At 44.0% G+C, this 17,027-nt stretch overlaps 1 protein-coding gene across 10 annotated transcripts in view; it reads right to left on the bottom strand.

Annotated features, from left to right (window-relative positions):
• Positions 1 to 17,027, bottom strand: part of RBFOX1 (RNA binding fox-1 homolog 1) — a 773,912-nt gene that overhangs the window by 744,717 nt on the left and 12,168 nt on the right. The gene's annotated exons all lie outside the window — the stretch shown is intronic.

The raw sequence follows: 17,027 nt of genomic DNA, 5'->3' as shown, positions 1-17,027 counted from the left end.
TACCATCCCAACCCCACCTTTAGATGGACTTAGAAAAACACACAGATTTTGGTTCTCAACTGGGCACAGAAATAAAATCATTAGGGTTAGGGTTGGAGTAGATGACCTTGAAAAATCCCTTCCAACCCAACCTCTTCTATTTTTATATGATAAAACATGCAAATTCACACACACCCCAAAACCATGGCAACTTCTCAGGATGCAAAGGCAGACAATTTTAGGAACCAAAAGAAAATGAACATAGTCCTTATTTTTCAAAGTGAAAACTGGGAGCCTGAGACAATGACACCTAAAATCCATATCACAGTTCAGGGACCTAAACCTCATATGGTTGTTTCTCCAGGAGTATAGGGCTGCATGAAAAACTGGGATCACTGGAAGAACTCAGCTCTCAGTCTAACTATGGCAGCAGTGGGGAAAAAAATGAAGAGAAGTTCCAGCTAAGATAATTCTGTAATTACAGTAAATTCAAGATTTTCTGGAACTGGAAACAAACAGGTATTTTACAATGCAGTTTTCACTGAGCATGTGGCAGTGGATGCTAAAGACAGCAGCACAAGCAGCAGAATTATTAACCCCAAACTTCTTCCAAAAGAGAAGGGATCTGGATCCTCAGCTAGCAGGACTCCAACCGGAGATTGGAAGGGAAAAAATAAAAATAAAAGTAGAATAAATGCCCCATTTATTTTACATGCTTTAAAAGTAAATGTCCCTCCTCTGAATACCCATTGTTCAGAGTGAATCTCCCAGCTAAACTCGTGTTTTGTGGGGCTCCAGACACAGCATTTACTATTAAAGCAATAAATACTTTGGGAATATGTATAACACACAATCCTTGATACCTGAAATTTGAAGAATCAACCACCCCCCAGAACTAAATTGCCCTTCATCAGCAAACACAAGGGGAAATCATTATCATTTTATACCAAAATGCAGAACAAAGTCCTTTTTATTCTACCCATCAAATTATTCTGATCTCAGGGCAGTCTTTTCAATATAAAAATGATAGGTAAACTCCCTCCAAGCAGAGAAAAGCAATCCTTAAGTGAACTGAACTTATGGAACATACATTACTTAGGCAATGAGCCAACTGCCATATGGTGCTGATACATTTTAATTTTGATATACATTAGCTACAGAAATTACTTCAAAGCAAATGTGAGCGAAAAACCGCTATGAAAGAGAAAAGCACTCCACTAGGAGACCTGGTTCTGAGACTAAAAATCACCTGCACCCCTCCTATTACACATTTATGTCATCTCAGGACTGATTTTCCTGAAAATATTTGAAGGCACTCGCTCTCCACTTTTGTAGTTGCAGGACACAAATATTTCATTCTAAAGAAAATTACCCGGTGTTTTGATAAATTGCCTATAATTTTATTAATGTGACATCTCTCCTGTAAATACGTATTTAAAAAGAAAACACCCAAATGCTTCAAATCTATGTCCTGATAGTTTACAAGAGTCTCCTTTACAGGAGCACTTAAAGCAACTACAACAGGAAAATTGGGTACAAAAGATTTGAGTGCATATTTCCCAATTTCCTAATTACAGAAGCTTCGTCTGGGTCTTTCAAAAGTACATTATTGGCATTTAAGCATTAACAGACACTCAATTTTGATTTCTCTACTATTTGTTGCATAATCAGTCTAAAGCAATCTTTTCTATATGAGGCAATTCATCACATGCCAATCTACACCAATCGACTTGTGAGTAAGTTATGTACTTAAACCCAAACAAACAGCATCAGAACACAGCCCATAACACTTTATAATCTCATTTACTTTCTATCACATTCCACTGCAACTGGGCTGGTGAGAGAGGAGCTATTTTTTCTCTGCAGGAATCCCAAAAACCCTGGAAAGCTTACAATATCAATTTATACACCAACCCTGTGCAGACACATGAAATACAAACTGATAAAATCTCTCAGCTGCACTTAATCTGTATCCAAATGACGAGAAGATCCTTGATGCACATTCTGTTCTGTTTTGAAAATACTGCACAAGGATTTGTAAACTCTGTAGCAGCACGCTCCCAATCTGCCAGGATTCCCAGCTCAAGGATTTTTCTCAGTGTAAAGAGCCAACAAAATGCAAAAGCCCCCGTGCCCAGAGAGGCTGGCTGCTCCCAGGGCTGTGCCCTGCTGAACCCTGGCACAGAGCAGGGATGGAAAGCAGAGGGATTCCTGAAATACTCACGGAGCTGTGCTGCTGCTCCCTGCCTTAGCCTGGGGAATCCAGAGCAGTGCCAGCCCAGGGAAGCACTTGAGCACCACGCTCGACCCTAGAGCAGGGTCTGAGGTCTCTGGATCCACTGGAATCGCTGCAGAAAGGAGCTGTTCCTTCCAGCACTGCAGGAAACAGAAGTCTCCACGTGTAAACACAGGCTGGTGCCCTGCTGCTGCTCTGGAGATGTGCAGTGGAGCAGCAGCAGCACTGACATACAAATCCAACTCCAGAGAAACATCTCTGGCAGCACAGCACCACCCCAGCTCCTCCAGGTGCTGCCTGAGGCAGCTGCACCTGGGCACTGGGGCTCCTTCACACCTGGAGCCCAACCTGCAGTGCCCACAGACACAGAGGCTGGCCCCACATTGCCCTGCCACGTCCTGCAGGGCATCGGAGCTCTGGACAATGCTGTGTTCACATTGCCCTGGTTTGTTCAGCCTTCCTGGGCTCAAACCCTGCCCAGGCTGTGCCAGCACAACACCCTGCTCCTGTCCTGTGTTCACAGTGCCCCAGTTTGTTCACATTTCCAGGGAACAAACCCTGCCCAGGGTGCACAACGCCCTGCTCCTGCTCTGTGCTGCACACACAGCACAAGGGTCAGCTCACACCCCTGCCAGGACCCGGAGACTGCAACCAGAGCTGGGAAGGTGTGGGAACTGCCAGTGGTCAGGACATGGATTTTCAGGCTCCAGGCAGTACCTTGAACCTGTGGGAAAGCCAAGGACAGAACTCTCTCAGTCTGGCCTGGGAAATCATAAGGAGGAACCCAAAAAATCCCTATAAACAATCCCTGTGGATAGCCTCCTCCTGGCACCTGGCGTTTTTCCAACTTGCTTACAAAAAGGTGGTGCCCTAAAGGACCAATCCTATTCATTGTACCCAAACACTGTCTGAAAATAATCTGGTTTTCAATAAACTTGGCAATAAGCCCTCTGAAGAAATCCGAGTTCCACTTGTCCTTAGATGAGCCACCTGAATCCTACCCATAAAAAGGTTACACGAGGAACAGCTAAGCTGACTGCCTCACCTCACCTGCCTCAAAACCAGCAACATTGCCAGGTTAATACTGCCAATCATTGCACTTTGATACTTTATAATGTACAGTATAGTATATAATTGTATATGTTGTATAATATAATGCAATATTTTCAATATTTTATGTGCACCAGGTTAAGTCAATAGTAACTGAAGTTGCAGCACGTTTTTTACACTTCTAAAGAGATCTTATATTTTTAAAGCTGATCAAATTACATTCTATAAAAGATGCTCTTAACACTACTAACTTCTCATTCTGTTCTGAGTGGTCAATAGATTGCATTTCTTCAAATCCTCAACCAACCAGCAATTAGAAAAATAGTTTAATTTACAAACTATCTTCCCTAAGCTCCACATTTCTTCCTTTCACCACTCTTGCCCACAATGCCTGCCAGTTCTATCTCAAGTAACAACAACCTGAAACCACTTCTTACCAGTGAGTGTGTTCCAAAAATGGAACACTATAAACCACTAGTGGTATTCAGGGCAACAACACCAGATTTTTTTGAGCTTTCCAAGGTACCTGCTTGCCAAGCCTCTCAGCAGCACCAGGAGCACTGGAATTGGCTGTTCAGCCCCAGGGAACAAGTCCTGCATCATTTTAACATCCCACAGAAATTCTCTTTCCAAAATCTCGAGCTACATTTTTCTTCTTACTCGAATCAGTTTTTTTGCAGAAGGGATTATTCAACTACATCTGGCAGCACTCAAGATTCCAAACACAGAAGAAGTTTTTTTTTAAGCTCTTAGTAAGAGTGAAATAAAATGTGGACATATCTATGTAACCACACCCACGTGTGTGTTTGTAGCTGCCTCTCACCTAAAACACCTGCAGAACTGGCTGTGGATTCCTGCCTCGAGTCCAACACAGGACACAGCTGTGATCAGGACATTGCTCCTCCTTCCAGCCACTGACAACAGCTTTTCTACATTAAAAAGTCTTACAAGAGGAGCCCAACACAAAATTTCTTCTAGATCTGTAGAAGAAACAAAGTACTGCCTTTGACCCAGGCTAAAATGCCAAATCCATGGAAACTGGCTAAACCCTTCCTGTACCTCTGAAAGCAGCATAGATTCAAACACCCAAACTCATGTAAAAACTGGTCTTCCAATGAGAAAATTAACAAGTTCTGCAATGACTCTTTTTCTTCTTAAAGGAGCAAAATTTCAGAATTTGTATTTAATTCTTCTTTCAGCTGACCATCAAATGCCTTGAAACAAAATCTGTCTTTCTACACGAGTCCAGCACAAATTTGGTGCAACTTGTGCGGCTGCCAACAGGTAGGCAGGGGTTTATCTTTGCTCACTGTCAACAAATCAGGTCATAAAAATCTCAGCACACTCTAATGCTCTAACTACACCCTCTTCTTAGCAAGAGAAAAAAAAATAGCCAACTGTACACTTTTCTAACTAGTTTCTGATGTTTTCACTCAAAAATCCATTCCATTCCCAGCCTTCCTTTGTGTAACATGCAGCTCCTGGTTAGCCCAGAAAACAGAAATTCCAGTACTATTTCTGGACCCAGCAGGCTCATAAAGCTCCTTTTTTTTATTACATGAGGATGTGTGTTACAATTTGAGTGTTGTCACCGATGGGATGCATTGCAGAAGGCTTGAAAGACACAACTGCTGCTGGGAAAACAACCACCTCTCACTGCTGCCTGCTCCTCCACCTCATTATAACAGGGAAAGGAAGGAAGAGTTGGTACAGACAAATCCCAAATGAAAGCCAAAAGGAGACCCAGAATACCCCAAAGAAAAGGGAAGATGGCAGTGAAAATTTCAAGGCTAATCCAGGAATTTTCTCTCACACCTTTCACAAAGTCTAGCACTTTGATGCCTCAATCAAATATGCCCCTTCTGCCACTACTGTATTATAAATAACATTTGCCTCCAGTTCCAAAATATATTTCCATGAATACACAAAAGGAGAATATACAGCAGACATTGGCATTAAATATTTAACTTTCTACCTTAACAACCTTTTTTTGTGTGTGTGTGTTTCTTGCTTCTGCTTGAGGCTAAATAGTAAGGCCAACTCATGAAGCAAAGCTGGTATCAGTCCTTATATATTATTCATTAATTCCAGATGTACCAATTCCACCTCTGTCTCTAAAGCCAGACATGTCACTTCATAATAAAGCTCTTTCAGCTCAGAAACCTAGAATTCTTATCCTCTGAAGAAACCAGGGCACACACAACATTTTAGGGGTTCAGCAGTGCATATTGTGACTTCCAAGTACAGGAGGACTTTTGAACCCGATTTTAACGAGGCAATTAAGAAACAAACACATGATTAATTTCAGACAGCCTTAAAAGGCCAAGCATGATTTTGTGGCAGCAAATTTCACGTTACTGAACACTTTTAAGAAGTGACTTACATAAAAAAAATATCCCACCTGATTTCTTTGCTTCCAGTCAGATACAGAGGAGAGAAACCACTTGCTTCAATCTCCCAGCACAGTTCCTTGTCACACACAGTTACAACTCCAATTGACACTTGAAAATTACCACTTTCTTCCTTTAGCTGCACACATTTACCAGGAAAAAACACAAAATTAGTGACACTTCCAGCACCTCTACACAGAAAGGGTTGCCTGAGACTTACTGAACACCTGGCTGAAAGATCACCCCTAGAAACATTACCAGAGAATCTGGTTTGTTCTTGAAATGCTATGAACACTTCATCTTTGGTTCACTGGGACTGCATTTCAAATCTCTTCCTCACCTTGGACTGCCTGCCAGCAGAACCCCAAAGCTGTAACTTCCACTGGGTGGGGTGACGAGTGAAATGAAATTCTTGACCAAGTCATTTGAGCACAACATTCCCATCTGTTCCATGCAGTGGGCGAGTTCCCCTCTGCTCGTGGGAAGGAGTGCAGCTCCCTCCTCTCAGCACACACACAGCTGCAGCTCTGTGTGACGGAATGGCACAGAACAGTGTCACCACCCAGCCTGAAGGCAAGAAAACCCTTCCTTCCATCACACAGCACAGCTCCCTGGGGCTGAGGGCAGCACCAGCCTTCAGCCAGTCAAGACCCCTCCTGATCCAGGTGAACACCTTATAAACCCCCTGTGTTAATGTATCCAGCTCTGAGGGTCCAGCCCTTGCGGATTGGCTTGAAATAATTTTAGCCAGACTGCTCTTCAGAGGTGTTTTGTAAAGCAAAAGGTTTAATTAAGAAAAATAACAAATTTACAAGCGTTACAGAAAACAAAAGAAAAGCTGCACACAGGTGTCCAAAAAAACCTCTGACACGCTGCTAGAAACACCCAAAAAAATCCCTTTACTTCCTTCGTGCTCCTTCCTAAATACTGAATGTTTTAGGAGGGACAATTTGGCTTTTGGCTCAATGAGATCACCAAGAGGCTTTGAGTTACACTCTCAGAGCCCAATCCATGCTCCTGTGCTGGTGCTGAGCCAATTACTGTGAGAAAAACACAGAACTTTCTAGTTAAACTTCCTAAAATGTCTAAAGATAAACTGAAACTCTTTCCCTGTTTGGAAGCACCAGCTGGGGGTGTGGGGTGCATTGCTACAACCTCCAAACCTCAATCTGCCCAAATGACAAATGCTCATTTTACGGCTTTTGTTGTCAACATCCCCTTCTTAAAGGTCCATAGGTGAGCTGACCACACTCCCAGCTGACCAGCACCTGCCCAAGTGCATTTCACAGAGGCCCTGTTAAGTCACAGAAACAGGAATCCAGTGTTGGTTCATCAGATTTTATGCAAAATGACCCTTCTGTCACTTAAATTTGGGTTATTATGCAGAAGTTTTGTCCCTAAAGGAAAAAAAAGAAATGCCATTATTTTACCTAATGGTATCTAACAACAGACAGATTAAAGCAGAATATGGAGTTTAATGTGGCATCATATTGGCTAAAATATCCAGAATAACTAATGAAAGCTGTGGACAGTGACTTGCAGTGCTAGCGTGGCAATGTGTTATCACACCTTCTGACAGAGAAAAGCATTTACTAACACACTTTCAGAAGAACAGTCTGTTTAACACAGATTTTTTTTTTCTTCCTGTAGCACTTTGCCTTGTATGCTTAAACAGCATTTATTTGCTTTGCCAAGTGAACATGCTAAAAGTTCAGGGTTTATACACTGGAATGTCAGGTGCTTATCTAATTGCTTTTGTAGCCAATTCCCTTGCCCCTCAAGGCTCATTAGTCAGTCATCTAATCACTCCATGCAATAATGCACCCTCTGTGATTCCTCCTTGAGTTCAGGAATGTTTCTTCATCTGTGCTCCCAACAGTGGTGTCCTTCAGCCAGCACCTTTCTGAGGCTCCTTGCCTGGTTGCCACACGGAGGTGGATTTCCCCAGCACCCATCAATTCTGCTCCACCATATCCTTAAGCCGTCCGGAGAAGCAGCTAGTGGAAAAGGATTTCTGTTTCAGGAAAAATCCGTGTGACTTTTCAGGAGATGGGTTTGCTGCAGCTGCCTACCTGAGTGTTTCACAAAGGTGGAAAGCAGGGAATGCTGCTGAGCCCCCTTCCAAAAGCTGCAGGGAGGGCGAGGCTGAAGGGATGGAAAGGAGATGAAAAAGCAGGTGCTAACTGCTGTGAGCTCTGTGTGAGGCTGTGCCTGAAGCTCCCAGCACCAGGAGCCAGTACTGGGATCAGTCCAGTAGCACACCTCATTACTGATGTCACAGTGGGGCACAGAGTCACTCAGCAAGCCCACTGGTGACACAGAACAGGCTGGAAGCCCAGGGCTGCCAGCCCCAACAGGACACTGAGATGGGCTAACACAGCTGCAGGGTCCCACAGCCGGGAGGAACAGCCCCAGGCACAGCAAATTCCAGGATCCCAGGGGCTGCAGAGGGCTGCTGCAGCCTGCTTGAACAGCCAGCAACGTTCCCTGGCTGCAAAGAAGGGCCAGAGCATCCTGGGCTGCAGGAACAGTTCTGGCAGCAGGCTGAGAGGAAACCTCCTCCACACTCACCCAGCAGAGGTGAGGCCACCCCTGGGGTGCCCTGCCCAGCTCTGACAGCCCCAGGACAGGAAAAACAAGGACAGGGTCCAACCAAGGGCAGCTGAGATGATGATGATGATGCCTTAAGTTTTAACTTTCATATTTTTCACATTCTGTGCTGCCCAGGGGTGCAGTTCTCACGTTCAATGTTAGCTCTACTCACAGAGCAGGGAGACAAAACAAATCCTTGTCCTGCTAAGACCAAGGACAACTGTTACAAGTTTCAGGTCCAAAAGCACAAACTACAGTGGCTGAAGAGAGAAAACAACAAGAGACTTCATAATCTGAAACTGTAATTGGACAATTAAACCCCAATATGCAAACGAACCAAACCTTATAAAAGTGTGAGACCTCGTGACCTGTGGTCCATTTTTGTGACCATTTTGTGTCCACCTTGGGTGTAGCCCTGGCCAGGCTCTTGTCCTGCCCAAGGTGTACCCTAAAGGCCTTTTAATAAATATCTACTTTATTCTCCAGCTCTGCCCAGGCTGTTCCAGCTCAGCCTTCCCAAGGCACCAATGAAGGTCCTGGAGCGTCTCTCCAGTGAGGACAGGCTGAGAGCTGGGATTGCTCAGCCTGGACAAGGTCAGGGGGAACCTCCTCAAGGTGTACAAATATCTGAACGTGGGGTAAAGCCAGGAGTGAGCCAGAGTGTCCCAGCAGGGCTGGGACAGGAGCAGAGGCCATGAGCACAAAGTGACAGCCAGGAGGTTCCCTCAGCACACCTGGAACTGCTCCTCTGGGAGGTGCTGAGCCCTGGCAGTCACCTGGGGATGCTCCAGCTGGGATGTCTCCACCCTGGAGACACCCCAAAGCCACCTGGGCACTGTCCTGGGCAGCCAGCCCTGGGTGTCCCTGCCCAGCAGTGGTGTGGGACCAGACCACATCCAGGGGTGCCTTTCTGCCCCTGCCAGTCTCTGATTCTGTTCAATCTGCACTCTGTGGAAACACACATTAAAAACCCAAAAAAACCAAAAAAAAACCCCCTACACAGAACTATCCCCAAACAAGCAAAAAGACATGCCCAGAAGAAAATTAATAATTTGCTGCCCAAAATAAATAGTAGGCATTTGTAAGTGTCAAGCCAGCAGGCAAACTGTATTTTCCAAGCTGAGTTTCAATTCAGTTTAAGCAGATGACTGAGAATTCTTTGGGATCCAGTTTCCAGAGAAACTGCCAGGCTGTCACTGAATTAGCACAGCAGTAAGGTTACTTATTTATTTAGGATTTAAAACACCAACAGATGTTTAGGTGAAGTTACTATACACATGGTTTATATCTAAACACTGAAGAACTGCCCAGCTGCCAGCACACTATGAAGAATGTGTGTTTCTTCTTTGGAGGGGCTGGAGAGAAGGAAAAAAAAAGAGGAATTAACTTTTCCTGAGCAGAATTCTAACACAAGTAGGGCTTAAAAAGCACCCCATGAGCAGCTCTAGGAGCAAGAAATCCCCCATGTCCTGCTCTCCAAGGCACAGGGCACTGCAGCTCCTCAGCTGCTGCATCCTGCTCTTCTGTGCATAAACAGAGCAACAAAACTCATTTTAGGGCTTTCTAAACATTGGGATTTAATTCCACAGCAGAGAAGAAACAAGGACAATAGGAGCACTGCAAGTAATCTACACACGGGCATAGAATTTCTGAGAAATGCAATTTTGGATACCAAATGGTGTAGAATTCTTCTCATAATGGGAAAGTGGCTAGGTTGAAGTGCTTTGGAATAATTATAATATAAAATGAAAAGCTTCTTGATGCATTATATTACTTGAGTCGGAGTAATTCTCTTGAGTTTCTATTTTTAAACCATGATAGTGTGTTAATGAAACTTTTCAAGGAAACTTCAGCTACAGACAGGGGAAACAAATTGCTGCTAACCCCTTCACAGCTTCAGCTGAAAGTCACCATGAAAGGAGTATTAAATGGGTATCAGTTTCATAGGGGAGAAAACTGATGACTCAAATTTAGGCTTCTATTCAGTTTGTACAAATATAATTTACACAACATAAACCCAGAATCCAAAGAATTTATTACAAAATGTCAAAATATTTCCTTATCAAAGTGCCTATCTTAATAAATGAGTAAGTAAATCAATAAAAAGAAATACTATATTTTTAACTGTTCCCTAAAGAGATTTAATGGCTATTTTTTGGTCCATTACCACAAAGAACATAAAGAATCTTGTTCTAGATCCTAGAGGTTGCCCTAAAAGAGAAGAAAACCTTATCACTCTCTACAGCTGCCTGAAAGGAACTGCAGTGAGGAGGGAAATAGTGTCAAGTTGCTCCAGGGTGGCTTTACATTGGATATTAGGAACAATTTCCTCATGGAAAGGTTTGTTCAACATTTTAACACGATGCCCAGAGCAGTGGTGCAGACACAACCCTGGAGGTTTAAAGGATGTGTAGATGTGGTGCTGAGAGACATGGCTGAGGGTGAACTTGAGTTACCAGATGGATTTGATGATCTTTCCCCACCTAAAGGATTTTGTGATCTCATAAAGCTGGGCTTGGTCCCTGTTCCGAGGGAACCCAAATAAGAACATAAGAGATTCCTTCCCTTAGGGCAAGGAGTGGAGGAGTTCACCTAACTCCTTGCAGGTCACCTGCCTGCTCCAGAAAAACCCAGCCAAGCACTTGCCAGGGCCTCAGAGCTGCCAGATTTCCACAAATCTACTTGGAACACGCAGCTCTCCTCCTGGGGTGCTCACACTGCCCCGTGCAGCTGCCAAATGCAGGTGTGAGCATCCCAAAGGGCTGCAGAGCGCTCCCAGCTGCTGAGGGTGCCCTGGGCCAGCCCCAGAGCAGCATCCTGCCTGCCCAGCAGTGCAGAGCCCTGCTCCCCGCACCACACACAGCCTGACAACGTCTGGAGCTCTCCAGAATGGATCTCCTTCCCTCCTGAATCGAGATTTTAAAGAGTTAGGATCTTAGCCAAGGGTTAGAAGTAATTTATATTGACCAGGATGCAAGTTAAGAAAAACAAAATAGAAGTTAATGATTATTAGATGCTTAAGGTAGAGCTAGATGAGGTATTTTGTGCCTGTTTTAATTGTGTTTCTAGAAGGAAATGAAACAGATGGACCATCACGATGACAAATGCAAACCAATGCGAAGTGACCTGCACCTGGACTCAGTGCTACCTGATCCCAAAGCAGGAGGGATGGGATCCTGCCAAAAGGTCATGAAAGCTGCCAGCAGTGAGGAGGTAGAAAGGTCACTGGGATGAAGACTTTTCTGACTTCATCCTTCAAGACCAAATTGGAGGCAACCAACCCAATTCAAGAGAAGAATTGCATGGGCATGAAGGACTTTTAACCTCATTTTAACACGAAGTGGGGAGTGGGAGGTGCTGGGATTATGCCTATGTGTAAGCATTTTGTGTATGTGAGATTTTGGGAAATCAACAGAGGGCAAAGAACCTTGGAATTGGTGACACAGCTCTAGGAGGTGACTCCTGTGGCAGCCGATGTCACAATAAAACATAAACCATTCCACTTGCCAACTGAAGCTAGTTACAGTCTTTGTCCCTGATTCTGTTGATTTTCCTGGACTCCCCCGTGCCAGGGTTAGAGCACACACAGCCCACAGACATTCCTTTGTCTGCTGGTTCAACTGGCCCAGGCAGGCAGAGCTGGACCTCCACAGAAACCATGGGCAGAAAACCCATCTCCAACCAACCATCCTACCACAGCTAAACAAAGACCTACTGCTTGCTCCAGCCCCACCTCATCGTTCCTAAAACCAGTAAATGCCACCTACAGATGTAATAAAAGAATCAGATCATTCTCCTGCCTTTCCCCAAAGAAAGGGCATGCAACCCCATAACACAGTGCAGAGAAGTTGCCAGTAATTTGTTTTAATTAAGCAATTTACTATCAGTTACTATATCAGTCTCCTGATATGCTCCACAGAATATTGCATTTCTTGAGATTCCTGGGAGAGCCCCCACCCTGATGAGACATATTCTGAATAAGAAAGCCATATAATCTTCCTAACTTCCATCCAATAGATCAAAATTATGTTATTAAAATATTCAAGAGCCTTTGCTCTCACCCTTCTTTAACTGGCATTAAGAATAAATCATTCTAATACCAACAGCAGCTTAAAGACACCCAGTATTTTTTGATATACTTAGAACATAGCAATATTCCTATCAAATTGGGCAAAACAAGTGCTCAGGACAGAACATTTTTATGTTTGGGAACTGAGGGAGTCCTGCAGCCTCTGTGAATATTCTGAATATTGATTATTGAACCAAGCAAGCTCCAGAGAGCTGCAGCAGAGACAGCCAGGCCTTTGCACAGGAATACCTGAGTGGGGTGAAACAGGCTGAATGTGCTTTTCTGACAGGAATAAACAGCAGCCCCAGCACCACCAGATTTCTTTCCAGCCTGCTCCACTCCCCCTGGGCACCATCAGAGCTCCACAGGCCCAGGCTTGGACCTGGTTTTCTCTTCAAGGAAAGTCCTCCATGGGCACAGCCTTCTTGTGTGCATTAGCCTTTAAAGCATTTCTCACCTCTGGGAAATAAAACTCCCCCCGGTTTGTTTTTTGTTGTTGTTGTGGGTGTTTTTTTTGGTTTTTTTTTGTTTTTGTTTTTGTTTTTTTTCCCTAAACAAGGATTGAGCCTCAAAAATTAATCCAGTGAGAGAGAAATTTACTGAGCACAATGAAATGTCTGACACACAGAGCTTAAAACACTGCATGACACTGCCTAAATGCTGAAAAAATCAGGCTTTGAAAACAACTATGTGAGAAATCATCCTTTATTTTTCCACTACAATACCTCATGCAGGAGAAAACTGTGTCATGTGCTGCCTTTTTTTTTTTTTTTTTTTTTTTTAATCAGCAGCTGCTCACAGACATCCCTGCAGGTGTTTAACTATTGAAATCTCACATTTAAAATAGAGACTTATTTGCAGCTACACTGAATACACCTCAGCTCTGTGCCCAGGATGAAGTACAGCAGTCAGCAAAAGACATTTTCCTACTTTGCCCAAAACCAGAGGAGCCATTCTGCTGAGGAACACAGGGAAATGTTCCATGACATTCGCTTCACCTGTTCTCTGTTTATGCCTCAAGAGACCCACATTTTTGAGGTTTGCTTTCAATCAACACTTAATCCCACCAATTTTGTGGCCATTCCATGACCTTTCCAGGAGCCATGGAGGCAGGAGGGACAGGTCAGGGCTGTGAATGTCCCCATGAGGTGCAGCCCACAGGCAGGGTGCACCCCACACCCCCAGCACGTGTTTCCAAAGAGGGAGAAGGTTTAAGACTCAGCCCTTGCATTTTTTATCAGGTAAAGGACCCAGAAAGGCCTTTGCTGTCCTGTCAGTAATGGGGACAGTGCCAGCACAGAGGAATGCATTGGGCTGGGAAAGTGTAACTCAAAGCTCAAAGTGTTGCTGATTTCTTTGGGCCAAGGGCTAAACAGCCCACCTGAGCTATTGACTAAAAAGAGAGAACAAAGAGGCTCAGCACAGTTTGGGGGTGTTGTAGCAGGTATGGGACCTGTCCCTGTACTGTGCTCGGCTTTGCTCTTTGTATTTGCATTATTTTCTTTCCATGTTAAAACCCGTTTGATTTTCCAAGGCATATCCAACCCTGCCATCTCACTAATTAATTTAAACCATTTCTCTGCAAGGGCTGGCCTCTCAGGGGTGTTGGGAACCCCGACACCACAGTGCTTCTCATTGTGCAGTCCTGACTCTTCCATTACCAGAAAGGCTGAATGAGACTTGACTTTTCTCCAGTTTTTCTACAGTTTTCAATTTGTGTTCTTCAGGAATTCTGTGAATTCCTTTTGGAACAAATGGAATAATGCCAACAAAGGATAAATTTGCACCTATGCTCTGGGAGATTATTCTTCCTTTGCCCAAAATGTGCAATTTCAGAATTTGAGTCTCCATTTAATGCCGCTAATTCATCTGTGATTAGGATGTGACTTCATCCATACCATTGCTTCCAGGGCTGGTTTCACTTGGTGCCCCTCTCTTTTGGGCTCACATCTGTGCAATGTGCAGCCAGCAGCTGGACACAAACCCTGCAGCAATGCAGCAGATATTGCACAGCTGGACCTGCTCAGCCCTGAGGGGCTGCAGCTGCAGCACCCTGGCAGGAGCTGCTCTTTCCATGGTCAGAAAAAAAAAATGCACCAGGCATGCAAATTGTGAGGGATAGGAGGTTCCCTATTAAAAATGTGGGGAGTCCTACGGATTTTGGGGTTTCCTACAAAGTTCAGTTGGCTGCTCCCCCAGTGCAGTTAAAAGAAGAGCTCTCACAGCACCTGACAGTAAAGGAAAAAAAGGAAAGAGCACAGAATTTGCCTGGTGTCTGGACAGCCCTGGGAAAGGAAACCTTTAAGGAATTACAAGGATAAGCTACTGCCAAGTTTGAAAAAATAATCTTTAGGTTAAAAGTTTTTTGCTGAATTTTTTTTGTTAAAACTGAACTGCAAACATAAGTTCTACTGTTAAAAATATATTATAATTCCTGTGTTATTCTGATGATTCCATATTATTTCTGCATATAAGCAATAAGGCAGTTTAGGGACCAGAACAAGGAACTCTCTAGAATTTCATTACTAACATCTCCCAAATCACCTTGTATGAAAATCACATCAGAGATGTAATTTTGGCCACACTTTCAGCATCCCCTGCTGAAGAAGCTGCAGCAGGGTTGCTCTGCCAGGGAATTACAGCTCTGCCTCCTGTGAATGCTGCCTAGGGAGGTATCAATTCTGTCTGCCCAGCACACATCACCTCTACAATACCTCGCTTTGCTCCCGTGAGGAGGATCACATTTTTCAGCTCTTTCAGGGTGAGAAGTGTCTACAGAGATGCATTCTTGCTTTGGTTTATTTGGTCTGTCCCCAATTACCATATTAGGGGACTCTTTCTCAATAAGTCACTTGTCCATTTTCATCAAAGCACCTGCCACTCACAGGATTATTGCTCAGGGCATTATACATCCATTTCTGAATGATTCTCCCATTCATCTCTTCCAAAATGTACCAACACATGCACGCAGGGAAGTGTAAATTCCAGACAGATGGGAGTCGCATTCGAAACAAATAAATTTACATGTAAAGTTTGAGAAGCTCTCAGAGCACTGCTGGTAAATAACTGATCAAAATTGATTTTAATATTAATTATACACTCCGGTACTTCCATGCACGTGTCTGTATAACCACAAGGAAACCAGCTCCCCTCACTCACCCATTTTTCCTGCCCACATCTCCCCAGATAACCCCTCTGTGTGCAGCAGGACAGGAGCTGCAGGACCAACCCTTCAGGCTCACCACGAGCTCCAGGGAAATGCCCTTTTGCAGTGCTGGTGTTAAGTGTGTTAAAGCAGGATGGAAATTCCAAACGTTTTTGCCAAGAATCTCATTTTCTGGAGCCCAAGGTGCAACAGCACTGCCAGCTACACAGAGGGACTAAGCACATGGATGTTTTGCAGGTTAATAACAGGAGACTGTTAGTAAGAGTCAACCATCAGAAAGTGCTTTCACTGCCACGGAAGGAAAGATCTCAAAACAATACAGAATACAGATTTTTTTCCTTTTTTTTTTTTTTTTTTTTTAATTCAGTGGTGGAAAAATGCTTTTTGCTTTCTATTTTCACTTAAAAAAAACCAGATAAGATGAATACATACATAAACATTGCAGATGCAGACCCCCTGGAAGCTACATTTTATTTTTTTCCCCTATAATAAAATGAAAAGAGAACTATAATTTAGTGGTATCTTCCATTCAACTCCAGGAGAGCATGAATGAAATGGCATTAGTGCATCACGCAAATGTTGCTCAGGACTAATTGAAGCATGATATTCAACAGGATTCTGGGGTGTTTGGTAGAAAATGCATTAAGAGCAAATGCAATAAAACCAGTCTTTGAAAATAAAATACCTTCTCCCCAGCCTGCAACCTCAGCAATGCTGTACTTTGGGGGGGTTGTACTCCAGAGAGATCTTTTTTGGCTATCTTGCCTGCCTTGATTCTCATTTGCATGATCTGAAAATCTCTCCAACAGTGAGAGATGAGGAGAAGCAAGGAGTAAGTCACAAAGAACAGGTCTGGCACGTAAACAAACGCTTTAAGATGACAGAGCTTGAGGAGAGAGTTGAAGAAGGAGAAAATGTAAAATAAATTTCTCCTTGGAAATGTAATTAAAAACCCTCAAGTGACAGCTCCACTATTTTATGACTGTGAATTTCCAAAAAAAAAGAACACGCCAGGCCAGAAGTGACATCAGCTCCTTAAGGAAAGGGCCTTTTATCTTGAGGCAGGATTCTTGGTGAACACACCGAGTGCTCCAGGTGACGAGAACAGGCTGGACAATGGCCACAGTCACCAGAGCTGATGGCAGAAGGAACCCAGGTGTCTCCTTGGCACTGTGGGATGTCCTTCCCAAGGAGCCCGAGCTGACAAAGCCTGGGCAGACAGGAGCCTCAGGGTGTCCCTGTGCTGCCCATGGAGCTGCTGGGACAGGGATCAGCCTGGAGTCCCTGCACCAGGCTCTGCTCCCTGCTGGTGGCCACAGCTGTGATAAATGGATTTTGGGGACATTGTTGAGAGAGAAATGGAACTGGAAACAAGTGTCAAAGGATGGCCTTGCAAATAAGACTGGATACTTTGGAGAAATAGAACATGACAGATGTATGACAGTAGGACCCATGTAGGGTAATTTTAGATGATTGGCTTTAAGGCATTAGCAGCATTGTGTGGCAAAAGCTGATAGGCCAAAAAACACTTAAAATGTATTGTAA

Source organism: Sylvia atricapilla, chromosome 15 (genome assembly GCF_009819655.1).
Source record: "Sylvia atricapilla isolate bSylAtr1 chromosome 15, bSylAtr1.pri, whole genome shotgun sequence".
Classification (NCBI taxonomy): domain Eukaryota; kingdom Metazoa; phylum Chordata; class Aves; order Passeriformes; family Sylviidae; genus Sylvia; species Sylvia atricapilla.
This window is presented reverse-complemented; position numbering and strand designations above follow the sequence as displayed.